The sequence below is a fragment of the Hyaena hyaena genome, unplaced genomic scaffold, assembly GCF_003009895.1.
Source record: "Hyaena hyaena isolate Hyena2069 unplaced genomic scaffold, ASM300989v1 scaffold_1115, whole genome shotgun sequence".
NCBI classification, from domain to species: domain Eukaryota; kingdom Metazoa; phylum Chordata; class Mammalia; order Carnivora; family Hyaenidae; genus Hyaena; species Hyaena hyaena.
Window position 1 is genome coordinate 242,492 of NW_024081743.1, and position 20,863 is coordinate 263,354.

Below are 20,863 nucleotides of genomic sequence, written 5' to 3' on the forward strand. Positions count from 1 at the left end.
GCTAGCTGTCAGCACAGAGCCCAATGAGGGACTCGAACCCACGAACTGTGAGAAGATGACCTGAGCCAAAGTCGGATGCTTAACTGACTGAGCCACCCAGGAACCCCTAAACTCAGCTGTTTCTTATCAATAGATTTTCTCCTCCCCACTATTCCTACCCAGGATGCCCCTACTTTCAGCTCTACAACTCCAACTCAGGTATTTAGACGACTTTGCCTATAAGAGCTCCAGGCCAGAATCATGTTGTTCCATGTACTCCCCCTACAAACCAAACTCTCTCTGGAGCCCAAACATATTTCATTCTACTACTTTCCTTCATCTTCTTTTATATATGCAAGAGAACAGTAATGTTGTCATTTCCTCTGATTAATCAATTGTTCCCTCTCCTGATCTGATGGCTTTGTCTGTATCTATTCTGTCACTGACTATGTCAGCTATGACTTCATGCACCCCTTGTTGCAGAATAGTGACTTGATCATCCTGAGCCTCAAGATCCCCATGGTGCTGGTAGTCAACTATGATGATATGCTGTGGAACCACCAGGTGTCATCAGAAGGGATTGTGTAAGTCAAAGCCACACTGATACCACCTCACACCAGTCAGAGTGGCTAAAATGAACAAATCAGGAAACTACAGATGCTGGCAAGGATGTGAAGAAATGGGAACCCTCTTGCACTGTTGGTGGGAATGCAAACTGGTGCAGCCACTCTGGAAGAACAGTGTGGAGGTTCCTCAAAAAATTACAAATAGAACTACCCTATGACCCAGAAATATTACTACTAGGAATTTACCCGAGGGATACAGGAGTGCTAATGCATAGAGGCATACATACCCGAATGTTTATAGCAGAGCTTTCAACAATAGCCAAATCATGGAGAGAGCCTAAATGTCCATCGACTGTTGAATGGATAAAGAAAATGTGGTTTATATATACAATAGAATACTACTTGGCAATGAGAAAGAATGAAATCATGTCATTTGCAGCAATATGGATGGAGCTGGAAGGTATTATGCTAAGTGAAATAAGTCAGTCAGAGAAAGACAGATATATGTTTTCACTCATATGTGGATCTTGAGAAACTTAACAGAAGGCCACAGGGGAGGAGAAGGGGAAAAAATGTTATAAACAGAGAGAGAGGGAGGCAAACCACAAGAGACTCTTAAATACAGAGAAAAAACTAAAGGTGGACGGGGGGTTAAGGGAGAGGGTAAATGGGTGATGGGCATTGAGAAGGATGAGCATTGGGTGTGGTATGTAAGCCAATTTTACAATACATTATATGTAAAAAAAAAAAAGTAAAAATAAACACAGGAAATGAATATAAAACAAAGAAGGGATTGTATAGCTTCCCAGTGACCTGGATAGTATTTACTCTAAGCTCTCTGGCAGGGAGTAGGTTTGATACTTTTCAGAAACTATGTCAGAAGGAGCACCACAGGCATATTCAACCTGGTTGACATGGCCAACAATGCTTGGGGCAGTGGGAGATGGCACCACTAACAGTGTGAATAACAGCAATGGAGAAAAGCACAGGAGGAAGCTCCTTTCTCACCCCAAATCCCTCAACATACATGCAAGCCCTGACCTCTAAGAGCAGGGCATCTACTATCCATACCTGAAGAGTCAGAAATGGTGAGATGGGAATTGGAGCATTTTTCCTTCTCTTCCTGTGTTGCTAAACTTCTTGATTTCTAAGTTGGTCTTCTACTCTTATTGGTTTTCTTTTTCTTTTTTTTACAATTAAAAAAATTGTTTTGTTTGTTTCTGAGGCAGAGAGAGACAGAGCATGAGCACGGGAGGGACAGAAAGAGAGGGAGACACATAATTTGAAACAGGCCCCAGGCTCTGAGCTGTCAGCACAGAACCCAACACAGGGCTGGAACTCAGGAACTGCGAGATCATGACCTGAGCCGAAGTCTGACGCTTAACCGACTGAGCCACCCAGGCGCTCTTCTTATTGGTTACTTCTTATGGAAGCAGAAACCCCCTGAGAAGCTCCATCCTTTCATACCTCCTGAAACATTCCCATCAGACCATATCTTCCTTTAGCTTGGAAAAGGTAAAATTGGGTCCCCTAAAGTCATCACTATTGCTCAGTAATTTAAGGAATACCCCACTTCTGGTTGCTCTTTATGTCTTTTTTTTTTCTCTTCTCCAAATTATTCATTTATTTCTAAAGTCAAAGATAAGATCTTACTTCTGAGTCCTCTTCCTTTCTTCGAGATAATCCTTTCCAAAACTAGTAAACAACTCAGCATCATGGTCTAATGGTTCTGAAGTCATATTCTCCCCATCCCCCAAACCCCTGTTGTGTTTTCTTGCTGTGTTTTTTTTTTAGTTAACGAACTCGACTTTATTTTTTTTTTTACAAATAGTTTATTGTCAAATTAGTTTCCACATAACACTCAGTGCTCATCCCCACAAGTGTCCTCCTCCATGCCCATCCCCCCTCCCCCCCCACATCTATCAGTCCTCAGTTTTTGTCAGCATTCAAGAGTCTCTCATGGTTTGCCTCTCTCCCTTTCCCCCACCATTTTCCCCCTTTTTCTCCCCCTTGTTCCTCCGTCAATTTCCTCCTAATCCTCCTATACGTGCAAACATATGATATTTGTCTTGCTGTTTTTTTTTTAAGCTATTTTTCTCCTGTTACCACTCCTCCTGTTTAGGTTCTCTGGGATATGCATAATAAAATGAAGAGGAAAGCTAGATTCAAGGCACCATATTTATATCATTCTTTAGCCTGGTAACAGCTAAATTTCTGTAAATGTGTGTATATGTGTGCATTTGTGAAGGATAGTATTTGGTTCTTAAATTTTGATATTTTCCAAAATAAGTGGATGCCAGAAGAGGAGGCACTAAATGGCAAATATATCTTGGTTCTTTAAAATAAAGTACATTATAGCTTTACCACTATCTTAATGAGGCTGTCCATTTGAGTGGAATGCTATTATTATTATTATTTATTATTATTATTTTTAGAGAGGGAGAGAGAGAGCATGCGGGTGGGGGAGAGGGGTAGAGGAGAGAGAATCCCAAGGAGGCTCCACACTCAGCACGGAGCCTGAGGTGGGGCTTGATCCCATAACCCTGGGATCACAACCTGATTAGAAACCAAGAGTCAGATGCTCAACTGACTGAGCCACCCAGGTGCCCGTGAAATGCTATTTTTATGGAAACTCAAACAATTTTCATTCCCAGTAAGAAATAACAAGGGAAAGATGCTGAATAGGGTCTCTTCCTTCCTTCCTTCCTTCCTTCCTTCCTTCCTTCCTTCCTTCCTTCCATTCTTTTTCCTTTTCTTTCTTTCTTTTTGCAAGATTTAAATAGACTTTATTGTCACCAGGGCAGCCCTACTAAGCAGGGCCTTATAAACCAGTATATGCGGTCCCATGATGTCACCATGAAGAAATCAAGAGGTCATGAATGCGGAAGAGGTCACTGTAATTGAAGGACATGATCCAGGGAAGGCTGACCAGAATGCAGCAGACATGATCAGAACAGGCTGGGGGTGATCAAGTCACAGGGTGAGGGACAGGACAGCTTCCTTCGCTTTTGCTTCTTATAGCTCTCTCGATGTGACAGGACCCAGACTGATGGCAGAAGGAAACACAGAAAGCAGGAGGTGAGCCCAATGGTTCCCGTGGCAGGTTGGAATGGATCTGGGCACACAGCACCAGAAGCTGCCAGGATAGGCCTGTCAGGCCCCTTAGCAGCAGCAGTGTCAGCAGGGACATGACCGCACAGAATGACTGCAGACAGTGGCCAGCAGGAGCCCAAGATCAGGAGCCATTTCTTTTTTAAAAAGTTCCTGCCCTGTGCCAGCGACTGGGACTGGGAGCCAAGGATACATTCAAATATGAATAAACAATGGCCCCCGCTTTCAAATATATAGAACTGTAATCATCCTAGAAATAATTTTTAAAATGCTAAAAGAGTCAAGAGAAGGAAACAATCACTCACGATGTGCTTATCAGAGAATGCTACAAGGAAGATGCAAGACTTGAATTGGACTTTATATTGAAATGAGCACATTTCACATAAAAGCGTAGTAATAGGAAGATGCAAGGCTTGGCTGAAGTAGAAAGCACATATACATGAAAAGTGGGTGAGAAGTGAAAAAGTCAGAAACAGCATAAGGTGGAAACTCAGAGCCCTAAGGCCTCTCTTATTCATGCAGTTGTTCCTTGATTTGACAGGCTCTAAACCTCCCAGGGTCATCACCATAAAATTTTGTCTAGCTCAGATAGGTGACAGAACCTGTGGTCTTCGGCATGAGCTGAGTGAGTGGAATATATAAGGATAAAAAGAGGGTAAGGAAGAATATTTGCATGGAAGAGGGCACCTGATTGGGGGCTAGTTAATAAATGCATTGGAGCCTAGAGTCCTGAAAATTAGAATGGAGCAGGAGATTAGAGGCGAAAGAAACAAACTTTCTCAGTACCACACAGAAATGCAAGCATAAAAGAAGGTAGTGTAAGGGGAAATGGAAAAATTCATGGTTCTGGCTTTACTAGAGGTTCCTGCATGACCCTGGGAAGGCCCCTTCTCCTGTCTTGGCTTCAGTTTCCCCATATGTGAAAGGAAAAAGTTTAGTCGGTAATCATTAAAATACCTTCCAGGTTTGACATTGTATGTTGGGTACTTGGAGACCAGAGTTAGGATGAAAGCTGACCCTGTCTACAGTGGGAGTCTGGGAGGCCCTGGTGTCTGCCAGAAATTCATTTCGTATAGGACAAATCCTTCCATTCCATTGTCATATAAAGCCAATGTCAGAAAAATCTTTCCTGAAACTCTGAAGAGTGGAATAAGTTCATAACATGGGGCCTGTATAACTCAATGGGCAGGGAGCACCACAGAGAGGCCCAGAAAGAAAGTGTCTGTGCACTTAAGTCAAACATCAAGTTAACCGCCTAGCTTTGATCCTTTCTGTGAGCCAATCAATCCCTCTACTTGTTATAGCAAGTAAGAGGAGAGTTATCTGACTTCAACATGATTCCCAGAGCCAGGTGGACCTAGTATACCATCTTGTATCATAGGGTCAGCCCTACATATAGAAAGAATAGGTATCCACATATACAACACTTATATTTGGAATCCTCCCTTCATCAGGATTTGCCAAAATGTAAATATTTTGGGGGGTGCCTGACTGGCTCAGTCATGTAGAGCATGTGTCTCTTGAACTCAGGGTCATGAGTTCAAGCCCCACATTGTGTATAGAGCTTACTTTTTAAAAAGTTACAAAATACAAATATTTTGTCTGAGAGTGGCAGACAAACTTATTAACTTATGATTGATTAGTCATAAAAATCTTAGCTCTATTCCAGTTATCTAATTTAGCTAGAGGAAATGGTGCAGAAAGGGTAGGTACAATTTGATAGAGGAGTTGGAACTGAAGAAATGTCTAAAAGGTTCTGGAACATGGGACATTGGCTGGGTTCGATAGTATGCAAGAGTACAAAATTGCATGAGGGAGGACAGGGTTCCCCCTCTCCCTAAAAAAAGGATGCACTTATTTATTTTTTGCATAACATTATAGCTAATTTTGTAGACTGTCTTCCCCAGCTGAGCTGTGACTTGAAGTTCTAGTATGCTCATGGCTATTTCCACCAAGTGTCTAATCTATTATCTCAAATTGCTGCTACTGAATTAGAAGATAAGTTTCTAAGATCCAGGTCTGAATGCCTTCACGGACAGAGAAGCTTGTACTTTATCTTGTAAGCAGGCTTAGAAATGGCTGCTTCTCTTTCTAGGGGTGCTTATTACCTTCTCCTCTCTGTCAGATTTTAACTTCCTGTAGCCTCATTCATCTATGATCTGAATTAAGAAATTAAGAGTAGGACTAGAAAGGAGCAGATGACCACAAGGAAAGTTAGCAACTTTTTACCTGGTCTCTTTACTTGCAGTCTATCATTTTCTTTAAAAAATTACTTATTTTTTTAAATTCCAGTATAATTAATGTATAGTGTTATACTAGTTTCAAGTGTACAATGTAGCGATTCAATAATTCCAGACATTATTCAGTGCTCATCACAATAAGTATACTCTTAATCCCCTGCACCTATTTCATCCATCCCCACCCCCCTTTCCTCTGGCAACCACTAGTTTGTTCTCTATATTTAAGAGTCTGAGTTTTTTAAAGTTATTTATATTTTACTTAGTGCATATACATGACAATATTGGTTTAAGAAGTAGAATTCAGTGATTCATCACGTACATACAACCCTCAGTGCTCATCATAACTAGTGCCCTTCTAGATACCCATCACCCATCTAGCCCATCTTCTACCCACCTCTCTCCATCAACCCTCAGTTTGTTTTCTATCATTAAGAGTCTCTTGTGTTTTGTGTCCCTTTTTCTCTTCCCCCCCTTCCCATATGTTCAACTGTTTTGTTTCTTAAATTCCACATGAGTGAAATCATATATTTGTCTTTCTCTGATTGACTTATTTCACTTAGCATAATATATTCTAGTTCCACATCATTGCAAATGGCAAGATTTCATTTTTTGATAGCTGAGTAATATTCAATTGCATATATATATATATACCACATCTTCTTCATCCATTCATCAGTTGATGGACATTTGGGCTCTCTCCATGGTTTGGTTATTGTTGATAATGCTGCAATAAACACGGGGGTGCATTACCCCTTCCAATCTGTATTTTTGTATCCTTTGGGTAAATACCTAATAGTGAAATTGCTGGATCATAGAGTACTTCTAGTTTTAGTTTTTTGAGGAGCCTCCATACTGCTCTCCAGAGTGGTTGCACCAGTTTGCATTCCCACCAACAATGCAACCTTTCTTTACATCCTCACCAACACCTGTTGTTTCTTGTGTTCATAATTTGAGCCATTCTGACAGATGCGAAGTAGTATCTCACTGTGGTTTTGATTTGTATTTCCCTAATGATGAGTGATGTTGATCATCTTTTCATGTGTCTGTTAGCCACCTGGATGTCTTCTTTGGAAAAGTGTCTATTCATGTCTTCTGCCCATTTCTTAACTGGGTTGTTTGTGTTTGGGTGTTGAGTTTGGTAAGTTTTTTTTTAGATTTTTGGATACTAACCTTCTGTAAGATATATCATTTGCAAATATCTTCTATACTCTAAGCTGCCTTCTAGTTTTGTTGATTGCTTCCTTTGCTGTGCAGAAACTTTTTATCTTGATGAAGTCCCAATAGTTCATGTTTGCTTTCATTTCCCTTGCCTTCTGTGATGTGTCTAGTAAGAAGCTGCTCCAGCCAAGATCAAAGAGGTTGTTGCTTGTGTTCTCCTTTAGAATTTTGATGGTTTCTTGTCTCACATTTATGTCTTTGAATTGGAAAATCAAACACGGCAAGTATGTCAAGTTTCTCCAACTGATCTATGGGTTTAATAACATTCCTATCAACATCACAGCACATTTTGGAGACATAGACAAGATTATTCTAAAATTTATATGTGTCTCACAGGGGGCTAGAGTAGCTAAAATAATCTTGAGAAAGAATTGATTACAAGTTAATTCTACCTGATACAGGGCTACTATCTATTTAGAGTAATCAGAACAACACAGTATTGGCAGAGGGAGAGCCACATAGATCAGTGGAAGAAAATAGAGAACCCAGAAATAGACATATGCAAATATGTCCAACCGGTTTTTGTTGAAGTTGTAAAGGCAATTGACTGGAGTGAGGATAACCTTTTACACAGATGAGGGTGGAACAATTGGACATAAATAGGCAAAATAAACCTTTGCCTGAGTCTCATGCTTTTATAAAAATTAATTCAAATGGATCACAGAATTAATTGTAAAATTCAAAACTATATGACCTTTAGAAAAACATAGGGGAAAATCTTTGGGTTTTAGGGTGAGGCAAAGAGTTCATATATTTGAAACCAAAAGTATTATCCATAAAAGGAAATACTGATGTCGCAGCAAAATTTAAAATTTTGCTCAGCAAAAGACCCTATAGAGATCAGGAGAAAATGTTTGCAAACCACATATCTCACAAAGAACTAGTATCTAGAATACATAAAGAACTCTCACAACTCAATGGTAAAAATACATAAATATCCCAAACATTTAATTAGATAATAGGAAAAATGTGAAAAGACATTTCACTATGGTGGGATACAGATGGCAAATAAGTCCATGTAAAGACGCTCAACATAATTAGCTAATTGTGAAATACAAATTAAACTACAATGAAATATCACTACACACTTTCCAGCTTGCTTAAAATGAAAAATAGTAACAACAGCAGTTACTTATGAGGGACCAGGAAAATTGGAAATTGGATCACTTATATATTGCAATTGGAATGTAAAATAGTAATCCACCCTGGAAAACCCTTTGGCAACTTATAGACTAAACATGCAAATATGACCTAGCAAATCCATTCTTGGACATTTATTCCAGAGAAATGAAAATTCATGGTTACATAAAATCCTGTAAATGAATATTCATAACATCTTTATTCATAATAGTCCCAAACTGTAAACAATTCAGATGTATATCAGTAGTGAATGGCTAGACAAATTGTGGTACACCCATAACATAGAATGCTATTATGCAGTAAAAAAGAATGAACTATTGATACATAAGACAACTTGGATGAGTTTCCACTGAATTATGCTGAGTGGAAAGCCCAATCCCCAAAAGTTACATACTGTATGATTCCATTTATATAACATTCTTGAAATTGCAAAATTGTAGATATGTGGTTGTTAGGGTTCAGGATGTGTGTGGAGGGGGTGAGACAGGGAGGTGGCTATGAATAGAAAAGGACAATAGGAGCCATTCTTCAGAGGATGGAAAGGTTTTGTATTTTGAGTATGTCAGCATCATTTTCTGGTTGTAATATTTTACCAAGTCTTGTAAGATATTACCATTGGGTGAAACGGGATAAATGGCACATGGTCTCTCAGTATTATATCTCACAATTGCATGTCAATCAATCTATCATAATCCCAAAATAAAAAATTGACCAAAAACTCATTTAGCTCTTATTTCCACTGAATTCTGAGCAGAACAGCTACTCTTGCAAGTAAGGATATGTTTAATGAATGATACTAAAGATCAGTGAAAAGGTGGAGCAGGAAGTAAGTTGCCAAGGAAAGGTGCACAAGGCTTGAACAATGTGTACCTGTTTTTAATGCTTGCAGATGGTTTTGGTTTTGCTTACTTTGAAAATTGAAAAAGATTCTGTGTGAGAGAGTATAAATTTGTCATGTTTCCAGGGAATTTATGCTTAAAGCCACTGGATTAATTAGAAAATACCCTTTTGGAGAACAACAAAGTTTAAGTAGAACTGCATTGGAAGTGTTCTTTGGTTTTGCCTCCTAGGTTTAGACCTGAGCTAGTATTCAGGGAGTAGGAGTATCCTGTGATTAGGAGGTCAATGCTAGAAATATGGTTATCTAAAGACAGTATTTGAAATGGATGGGAAACTCTGAAATCTGGATTCCTAGGAGGTAGGAGAGAGGAGCCCCGGGCCAGTATAATGACATAGTCACCATGCTGTACATTAGACCCTCAGAACATATTCATCTAATAACTGGCAGTTTGTACCCTATGACCAGCATCTCCCCATTTCCCCCACTCCAGCCCCTGGCAACTGCCATTCTACTCTCTGTTTCAAAGTTTGACCTTTTTTTGATTCTACATACAAGTGATATCATAACAATATTCTCTGGGTAACTTATTGTACACAGCATAATGCTCTACATGTTCATCCATGCTGTTGCAAATGTTAGGATTTCCTTCTTTTTTATGGCTGAATAATGTGTGTGTGTGTGTGTGCGCGCGCGCGTGTGCATGTTCACAGATATGTACAGTGACATTTTCTCCATCCATTCATCTATTGATGGACTCTTAAGTTGTTTCTATAGCTTGGCTATTGTGTAATAATGCTGCAGTGAACATGGGAGTGCAGATAGCTCTTTGAGAAACAGATTTGATTTCCTTTATATATATACCCAGAAGTGTGATTGCAGGATTGTATGGAAATTCTATTTTTAATTTTTTTATATTTTTATTTATTTCTAGGAGAGAGAGAGAGAGAGAGAGAGAGAGACAGCATGAGCAGGGGAGGGTCAGAGAGAGAGAGAGATACAGACTCTGAAATAGGCTCCAGGCTCCGATCTGGCAGTCAGCACAGAGCCTGACGCAGGGCTCAAACCCACGAACCGCGAGATCATGACCTAAGTGAAAGTTGGACGCTTAACCGACTAAGCCACCCAGGCGCCCCAATTCTATTTTTAATTTTTAAAGGACCCTCCATACTGCTTTCCATATGGCTGTACCAATTTATATTCCCACCAACAGTGTACAAGAGTTCCCTTTTTTTCTGGGTGTTGAGTCGTATCAGTTTTTTTAAATATATGTTGGATATTACCCTTTATCAGATATGTTATTTGCAAACATCTCCCATTCAGTAGGTTGCACTTTAGTTTTGTTGATTGATTCCTTTACTATGCAGAAGCTTTTTGTTTTGATGTAGTCCCAATAGTTTATTTTTGCTTTTATTTCCCTTACCTCAGGAGACATATCTAGAAAAATGTTGCTATGGCCAATGTAAAAGAGGTTACTGCCTGTGCTGTCATCTAGGATTTTTATGGTTTCAGGTCTCACATTTGGGTCTTAATCCACTTCTAGTTTATTTTTGTGTATAGCGTAAGAAAGTGGTCCAGTTTCATTCTTTTGCATGTAGCTGTCCAGTTTTCCCAACACCATTTGTTGAAAATGAGAGCTATTTTTGAAGCTACTGTATGTAACACTTGTTTTCTATTACACGAAATTGGTGTACAGAGCATACAACACTTTATTTTAGTTTTATTTTTTATTTTTTTTTTGAGGAGGGGTGGAAGTTCAGAGAGAGAGAGAGAGAACCTAAGCAGGCTCTGTGCTAACAGCACAGAGTCCAACACTGGGCTCCATCCCACAGACCAGGAGATAATGACCGACTGAGCCACCCAGGTGCCCCCAGAGCACACAGCACTTTTAATCTCAAAAGGTCAAGGGGTTAAGCTAGGATGATTGTGTCACATGTTACAAATTTTGTAGAAGTATGGGAAAATCAGAAGTTAATTCTGGTTTATGCATCCAAGGAAGCATTCTTAGACAAGGTAAGACAGAATTAGGTTTTAAAAAGATGGAGTTGGCACCTCTGAATTTAAGCTCTTACTTTGAGGTTTTTTTTTTCCTTCCTGACTTTAAGAACCCACAGTAAGGCCTCATGTGGCAGTTTGGTGTGGTTGGCATGCATCAGATAGGATAGGTTTTTAGAGACAATGTAAAGTTGTGCTTATATCATGGACTCTGAAATTAAGACAAATCAGGTTCAAATGTCAGTCCTTTCCATTTCTAGTTTGTGTGATCCTAGGCAGATCACCTCACATCTCTGAGATTGATTTCTACATCGGTATGATGAAGACTACTTATAATGCCTTTTGTAAGCATCTAGTAGGATAATATATTTAACGCTTTTGCATGGAATATGTGTTCAATATATGGTGGTAATTATTATCATTGCAGAGAAAGGAATATAACACAATCAAGCAACTTGGAGTAAATCTGATGCTGCTGGTTTGCTGGACCTACCACTCTTTGAGAACCACTGACCTTGCCTATTACCGTATTAGACTTGTAGATATCAACCCCCCCTCCCCAAAAAAAAAACGACGACTATGTGAAACGGCCGAATATTCCAATTTGAATAGAATTAATTTGAGAGGTGATGAGAAAGAAACTATATGTGGCTCTGAGTGGTATGTATAGCCATTCTTTTTTTTTTTTTTAACTACTAATTGCCTATGCTACTCAGAATTGGGACCAGGTCAGTTTCTGGTGGATTATTTTATTTAAGGTTATACTTAATTGTTGAATTCCTCTCTATGAGGTGAGCTACAATCTCTTCTTATCTCATTCTTTCTGGAGGAGTAAACTTTGATGTGCCGTTGAATCACGTAGGGCTACACTATATTTCTACTTTTTTGGCTTAAACATCAACAATTTATCAATTCTCATTCTGTGGGTTGGTTGGACTCAACTGGGCAGTTCTGATTTATGTGCCATTGTCTGGAGTCACTCATGCAGTTTCCTTCAGCTGGGAGCTTGACTATGGCTGGAAAACTCAAGATAGCTTTAGTCACTGGTTTGGTACCTTAGCTAGGGTAGTTGGAATGACTGGAAGATGCTGGACTTCTCTCTACAGTAATCAAACTATTTAAATGGTGGGTCAGGGCCCCAATATCTCCATGACCTCTCCCATTTTTTGCCAACATTTTCTTTTTTTTGTTATAAAGCACATAATGTAAAATTTACCATTTAAGGCATTTTAAAATGTATACGTCAGTGACAGTACATTTGAATGTGTGCAACCATGTCCACTATCTAGTTCCAGAACATTTTCATGATCTTAAAAGGAAGCCTCTTCCATTAGGTAGCTTTCCATCCCTCCCACTCCCTCCAGCCCATGGCAACCACAAACCTCCTTTCTGACTTTATGGATTTGCATTGTCTGGATATTTCATATAAATAGAATCATGCAATACATGGCCTTTTTGTGTGTGCTTCTTTGAGTTAGCATAGTGTTTAAAATTTTTTTTAAATATTTATTTATTTTTGAGGGGGTGGAGGGGCAGAGAGAAAGAGGGTGACCAGAGGATCTGAAGCAGGGTCTGCAATGATAGTGGAGAGCACAATGTGAGGCTTGAACTCATGAACCATGAGATCATGAACTGAGCTTAAGTTGGGTGCTTAACCGACTGAATCCCTCTGGTACTCCTAGCATAATGTTTTTGAGGTTCATCTACCTTGTGGCATATCTCAGTACTTTATTCTTTTTATTGTTCAATAATATTCCATTGTATGGCCATACCACACTTTGTTTATCCATTCAATAGGTGATGGACATTTGAGTTGTTTCTGTCTTTTGGTTATTGCACATAATATTCTTAATTTCCTTTTCAAATTGTTCATTGCTAATGTATAGAAATACAACTGATTCGGTATCCTGTACCATTTGTTGAATTCACGTATTACCACTGATAGTATTTTTTATTGTTTTAAGATACATATATATATATATATATATACATTGCATCATGTCATCTATAAATAGAGTTTTACTTCTACTTTTCCAATTTAGATGCCTTTTATGTCCTTTTCTTGCCTAATTACTTGGGTGAGATCTTCCAGGACAATGTTGAGAGTAATGGTAAAAGTGGACATTCTGGTCTTGCTCTTGGTCTAAGGGGGAAAGCTTTCAAGAATTCCACCATCAAGTGTAATATTAGCTCTGTGTGTGTGTGTGTGTGTGTGTTTGTGTGTGTGTGTGTGTGTGTGTGTTTTAACTAATGTATGATGATAAAATGTTGGATTTTACTGAATGTTTTTTCTATATCAATTAAGATGATCATGTTTCCTTCATTCCATCAATATGATATATTACATTGTTTGATATTCATATGTTGGAATACTCTTGCATTACCAAAATAAATTCTGATTGGTCATGGTGTATAAATGTTTTATATGGTGCTAGGTTTGAGTTGTTACTGTTTTGCTGAGAATTTCTGCATCTCTGTACATAAAGAATATGGGTCAGTAGCTTTCCTTTTTTTGTGATGTTTTTGTCTAATTTTGATGTCATAGAATGAGTTAGGAGGTGTTTCCTACTCCTTTTTCTTTTTTTTGGAAAAGTTTGAGAATGACTGATGTTAATTCTTCCTCAAACTTTCAGTAGATTTCCCAGTAAAGCCCTCTGGTCCTCAATTTTTCTTTGCTGGGAGCTTTTTTGTCACTGATTCAATTTCCTTACTTGGTATAGGTTTTGTTTAGATTTACTATTTCTTCTTGAGACAAATTTGGTAGTTTGTGTATTTCTTGGAATTTGTCCCTTTCATCTCGGTTATCTAAATTCTTGGCCTTCAGAGGCACCTGGGTGGCTCATTCGATTAAACATCAGACTCTCAGTTTCAGCCCAGGTCATGATCTTGTGGTTTCATGAGTCCAAGCCCCACGTTGGGCTCTGTGCTGGTGGTGCGGAGCCTGCTTGGGATCCTCTCCCTTCTCCTTCTCTCTCTCTCTGACCCTTCCTCGCTCATGCTGTCTCTGTCTCCAAATAAATAGATAAATAAATAAACTTAAAAAATAAATAAATTTTTGGTCTTCAATTGATCATAAGAATCACTTATTACTATGTTATCATAGTGGTCACTTATTATTCTGTGATAATAGTAATCATGTATTACAACTTTACTAAAATTAAAAAGGTAAGATCTCATACACAGGATCTTGAGCTAGTTAGAAGATCCTTACAGGCCATGGGGCCCAACTTTTCTGTCTAATGATTCTCCTCATAGCATACATGAAATCCATCATTGGCTTTCCTCCCTTCAGATGACTGGCATATCACCAGTTCTGGGTGTAGTTTGTTCCACCTTTGGATAGTTCAGAGTATTCGGACATCCTTTTTATATAAAGCTACACACAACAAATCTATTAATTTTCTCCCACTTGTAGACAGTCCTTATGAATTGTAAAGAGGCCTTCCCCAAATATTTTCATGTTCATAATATCCCCTAGTTACTTTAATTGCTTTTCACTAATGATAGCTTTCAGGGTCCTCACCAGTCTGCTAATTTGACTCTGAATGCTTTATGAAAGTCCTCTTTAAATGCTACGGCATTGAAGCCAAAGAGAAACTCCTGCTCAGGGGACTGTTAAAGTTAGAGGGATTTAACTATTTTTCTTTTGCTCTTTCTTCTGTTACTGAACTTGTTTGAATAAGATATTTCCCCTTTCAATTCAGACCTTAGTCTGAATTGGGGTTGGTATATAAGAACTTGGCTCCTTTCCTGCAGTTTGGCTCAGTATTTCTTTGATAATTTCATACTGCCATCTGCTGGCTAAATTAGGTATTTCCTGCCTCTTTTTTTTTTTTTCAACTAACTGAGCAGAGAGGAAGTATAGGTTAACAAAATGACAAGACTAGAAGTAGCATAGTTGAATTATTAGAAAAGGTCTTCATTTATTCCCTACATATAGTTACTATTGTATGCCATGCATTTGGAAGCCCAAAGTAAAAGTAATGTGGACACAATGGGGGTGGGTATAGCCACAGAAAATGCGACTGGAACATTCCCATTTCGGTCTAACTCTAAACAAGCTAATTGAATTTGAGCAAGTGACCTTTTTTAGTGTGTCATTTTCCACACCTGTTATCCCAACAAGTTTATATGATAAAGCCAAGTAGTAGTAAAGGCAAAGGAAGAACGTGAAGTGAAGGACTGAACTCTCAGGGCGGGGGTTGGGGGTGGGGGAGGAATAAGTAAAGCCCAAAGGTGATAAACGACAGGACAGGGCAGGGCTTCTCCAAAGCACGCAAAAAATCCAAAGAGTCTCTTTCTATTTAAGTAATTTGGTTAAAATATATTATAAAAGGGCCGCCTGGGTGGATCAGTCAGTTAAGCATCAGCTCTTGATTTTGGCTTAGGTCATGATCTCATGGTTCATGAGATTGAGCCCCACGTTGGGCTCTGCACTGACAGCATGGAGCCTGCCTGGTATTCTCTCTCTTTCTCTCAGCCCCTCTCCCATCAAAATAAATAAATAAACCTTTAAAAAATAATATCAATTATAATATTCATGAGCCCATATGAGGTGTAGTAATTTAGCAATGAAGATTTAGAATAATGAGTAGTGGGGTGCCTCAGAGGCTCAGTTGGTTAAGTGTCTGTCTCTTGATTTCAGCTCAGGTCATGATCTTACAGATCATGAGATTGAGCCCAGCATTGGGCTCTGCTGTGCTGAGCATGAAGCCTGCTTAAGATTCTCTCTCTCTCTCTCTCTCTCTCTCTGTCTCTCTGTCATCCCCCTCTGTCCCTCTCCCTGTCAAAAAATAAAAAATAAATAGAATAATGGGTAGAAAGAGGTAGTTACAGATTTGTTTATTCAACAGTTCATGTGAAAATTCTTCATAATGTCCATGTACCATCTCTTCCTTTCCAGGTCCAGAAACCACTTGTTCAAGTTCTTTATTGTCAAATGCACTATACCTGGCTAATTTTATACCTCTTATTAAAAGAAAAGGTAGCAGGGGCACCTGGGTGGCTCAGTTGATTAAGCGTCCGACTTCGGCTCAGGTCATGATCTCATGGTTTGTGGGTTCGAGCCCCATGTTGGGTTCTGTGCTGGCAGCTCAGAGCCTGGAGCCTGTTTCGGATTCCGTGTTTCCCTCTCTCTCTCTGCCCCTCCCCCGCTCATGCTCTGTGTCTCAAAAATAAATAAATTATAAAATAATTTTTAAAGAAAAGTAGCAACACTGTGCAATGCAATGACCTGTTTGTATCAAAATAATATAGTTTCTTTCCTCTGCAGTTCTTTTACCTGTGTCAACTGTTTTCAGTAGTCTAGAGCCTAAAAATGTCCTGTGTCTGATATGAGTGAGAGTCTTCCAGAATCATCGTGTTTTCACCATTTTGGCAGCCTAATTTCACCAAATCCCATGAAAGAAATTACTATGAGAGCCAATGGCAGCATCTGCTAGCCTGGCTGCTCTCCAGGAACCAGGGCCTGTCTGCAGAACTCCAGGATAATCAGTTTATAGCTTGTCTTTTTACATTTTAAGGTGTTTGTGTGAAATAAAACATTTTAATTTCAGAAAGTCAAATTTATCAGTCTTTTGTAGTTGATGATCTGAGTCTTGTTTAACAAAAATTTCTTTATTCCAAGGCCTAAAAAGTATAGACTATCACCACAATTGTAGAAAATTCATCGGACAGAGCTGTATTAGGCAGACCTAGTTACCCTAATGATTGGTAGCCTATGCTAAAGACACAGTAAGCTGAAACAGGTAAGTTCTAGAGTGGAGTCAGATTCCTGGTGATACTATTAATTCATGGCCGATAGAGAAGGAGTTTAAAATTTGTTCAAGTGACCTGATAACATTGCTGCTGATGGTAGTTGGCTTGCTTTTTATGTCCTACTCATTAATCTAGGCTGAGAGCCCAGGTGTTAAGGGAATACTACTCCTATAATCACCTTTTTTCTTTGATGACTGAGTGATGCCAAAGTGGTTGTAGCTACTGACTTTTATAGGTATAGTTCTTATTTTTCAAATATACCATGATCATTAAAATGATTTAGAACTCCACAGAAATTCCACAATTCTCACTAGAGAGATCTAATACACAAGGCAGTCTTGTCAACAGAATTGTTTTACTAACGCGCCACCAAAGAAATGAGTCCAAGGACCTTTACTCTGGGATCTGCATGCTATCACTAGCTTTTAAACCAAATGCAAAGAAATCAAAATCCCTCAACATCAATATACTAACCTATAAAACAAGACTCCTTTCCCCCTGTTCCTTTCACTAGAAATTTGTGAAAACTTAAATTAGAATGAAATCTTAAAGACATTCCGAATTATAATCCCACTTCCTGCCTGAAATATGGAAAGCACAGCCGATCTTGTTTGTAGGCGTTTGCTCCATAGTTAATTTTTTGGTGTTCAGGAAGGCTCCTGTGGAAGATTATCTTCCAGGCTGAAATTCTGTTACTAGATTCTCTTTGTGTTAAGCATTGTCTTCTCAAGGGTACCACACATACGACGCAATTTCCCTCATTTTGAGTGACAAGTCAGATAATTTTTTGTGTGTGAACCAAGAGCACTTAGAGGATGGAGTGTATCCTTTAAGGAAGAAAATTTTACATACTTTATCATTTATCTGGAGACTGGAGGACATGCTTACCTGACAGACTTTGCGTTAACAGTTACACTTTCCAGTTCAGCCAGGAGGAGGACAATGTATCCTTTGACTTTCTAGGAGTTGTTATGTGATACTTAGTTTTCATTGTCTCCCTCTGGTTCTCCATTGTTTCTTTGATAAATAATATAGGAGATTTTACGGCATTAAATGCTTCTTACTGCAATAGCCAGGTTTGTGGGGGCAGCTTTGGCTTTTATACCAGCTTTTGCCTAAAGGATACTGCTAATAGGTGAACTTTACTTCTGTGTCCTCATAATTGGTTCAATGTTGGGGGTCATAGGATTTATGGAGGAAGTAGGAAAATACTAAAGATTACTCACATTTAAAAATAATTACAAACAGGTCACAAATAGTATAGCGTCTTGATTGATTAGGGGCCAAAATGACTTTCTGTTAATTACCTTCTGTTCTTTCCTTTCTTTTGCTCACCAGTTGACTTAAAACTACTTCTAATCTCTATGATCAGGGGCCATACAAAGGCTGAGTGCTGGAGTAGAAAATACACTAGCTCAAAAACGTGCTGTGAGCTCATGCATTATGTAACAGCTTCATTATCTATAAAACAGGAAAAAACCGGTATAATCTCACTAGATAATGGAAGGGAAAGTCCCTTGGAGAGGGTTCTAACCTTAATGTAGTACTCTTCCTAGCTTCCTTGGTTCAAGAGTTTGGTGGAGTAGTTATACATTCTGGCTGAAAGAGGTATTGGGATTCTTTATCAACATATCAAAGCTTTACTTCCCCCTTCTTCCCATTTCAAAAACAAGCTGAACTAAAATCCTTTCATTTGCTATGCTGTTTGTGGAGAATTTTAGCATCCGTTATCTAATTTGATTTACTTAACGTCCCTAATTATAGATAAGAACCCATTGAAAACCCATTGAAGTTGTGGTCAAGAAATGAAGCCTACTTCCAGCCTAGTGTTCTTTCTAATAGGTTGTTGTTTTCTCTAAATCTCCCCCTTTTTTTTCTTGTTACTGGTTAAATTTTGAACCAGTTAAACCACAAAGATGTCTGTCTTTCAATCTTCTAGGCCACTCCTCTTCTACTTCCTCCGCCCCCAGGTCCCCTCCCCCTCACTTCTTAAAGCACTGCAATTTGCTGCTGCCGCCATATTTCTTCCTTTCCCGGGGTGGAAGCTTGCTAACGGTGGATATCTTTGCCCGTGTGGTTCTTTCTGGAATATTTTCCAGTCCCAACCACCCTTATGGCGTATTTCTTTTAAAAAATTCACGAAAATTCCATAAAATATTTTAACAATTCCAAACTTTCCCCGAGTGTTCTCTTGACACCTCCTCCCTATTTTTCAGGTATTTGGAAACTTTTTAGGTAATTTTCCATTTTAAAGGAATTTTTCACTGGAATGGTTTTTGGTTGATGTCTCTGCTTTTTCGTGGTTTAATTTTTTTCCCTTTTCTCTTTTCTATATTTTGCCCATCGGGGCTGCGGATACCAGGTTTTATTATTATCATTATTTTCGCCCAACGGGGCTGTGGATACCTGCGTTTTAACAATTTTCTTTACTTTTTAAAATTTGCCCATCGGGGCTGTGGATACCTGCTTTTAATTTTTTTTTTTCACCTTAGCCCATCGGGGCCTCGGATACCTGCTGTGTCCCTCTCCCTCCCCCTAACCCTCTGGCCCATCGGGGCTATGGATACCTGCTTTAAAAAAAAAAAAAGTTACTTTATGGCTCATCGGGGCCTCGGATACCTGCTTTTATTTTTTTTTTTTTCCCTTGCCCATCGGGGCCTCGGATACCTGCTTTAATTTTTGTTTTCCTTGCCCATCGGGGCTGTGGATACCTGCTTAGATTTTTTTTTTCTCATGGCCCATCGGGGCCTTTTATGGATGGAAATGTTGGCTTTTGTGGTCCGTTGTACTATCTGGAATATCTACAAATTTATGCTGCTAATCAATCGTTTGGTGTTGTGTGAGTGGACCTACGGCTTTGGCTGGGAGATGACTTAGCAGTTAGGCTAAGGGGTTAGGCTGGGGAGGAAAGATGGCGGCCACTTCAGCTCCTTGGCTGAGGGTTAGTTGTGCCAAGTATAAATTAGGGAGCTAAGATGGATAGCGGGACAGGCACAGGAAGTCACATGCGTTGCATTAGCTACATGTTTTGAATGAGCTGATTTGGGGCTTTTTAGGAGCTTTACATGGAAAAGTATCATGAGGTAGAAAAACAGGATGGTCTTCTGTCATGTTACAAGAGGATGGTCGAAAATGAGAGGGAGAAGGTTTAGGCACAGGGTTCAAAATGGCGATTTTGGGTTTGTGGTATTGCTCAGCATGGCTCTCTGCTTTGTTACAGTGTCCAAAATGGCGGACCCAATTTTGCCGCAGTGTTCATGTGGCGGGAAGGCCACATCATGGTGGTGTCTTTGTTCTAGTGCACAGCATGGCGGCGCAAATATTCTGTTACATAGTAAAAGATGGCGGCTGGAGTACTTGCCGCAGTGTAAAACATGGCGGGCTTTTGTCTTTGCCGTGTGCATTTCCTGACAGGTTTTACCGCAGGGACAATATGGCAGACCTTGTCATTTGGATACCATGGCAGTTTGTCACGTGGACATCTTGGCGGGGATTTTTGTTCGGCACATTCTTGGCGGGCTTTGCACCAGGTGGACCTGCCGCATTGTTAAAGATGGCGGGCTTTGTCCTGTTTGCCGCGAAAAGTGAGAGAAAGGTGGGATGGACAATGTTGGATTGCCGCATGACCCACCCAATCAGAAAGGGTGGAAGGATTGGGCACAGCCAATTACTGGAGGATGGAATTAGACTCTGTGAGTTAGCATAGCACTTCATCGCGGTCTTTATTCAGCCAGTCAGGAGGAAGCTGAGGAGCCATGTTTGTACGTCTTCTCCCAGTGGGTGGTACCCAAGGTCTTTCCAAGGACACTTCTCTTTAACACTTCCCTCCCCTCTCACTTGCTCCCTCCCCCCTAATTTGCTCCCTCCCCTACAGCATTGCCTCTTGTAGTGTTGGATATTTGGCTCTGTTGGCTCAACCTTACCTCCATTTCTCTGCATGGTGCCATGGCCAAAGGCTAGTCCACTACCCCCCCCCCCCCCCCCCTNCCCCCCCCCCCCCCGCTCTTTTGCAATTGGGC

At 39.7% G+C, this 20,863-nt stretch overlaps 1 pseudogene; it reads right to left on the reverse strand.

The window, feature by feature from the left end:
* Positions 1–3,493: 3,493 nt before the first annotated feature.
* LOC120224129 lies at positions 3,494–3,735 on the reverse strand (annotated as a pseudogene).
* Positions 3,736–20,863: the final 17,128 nt, after the last annotated feature.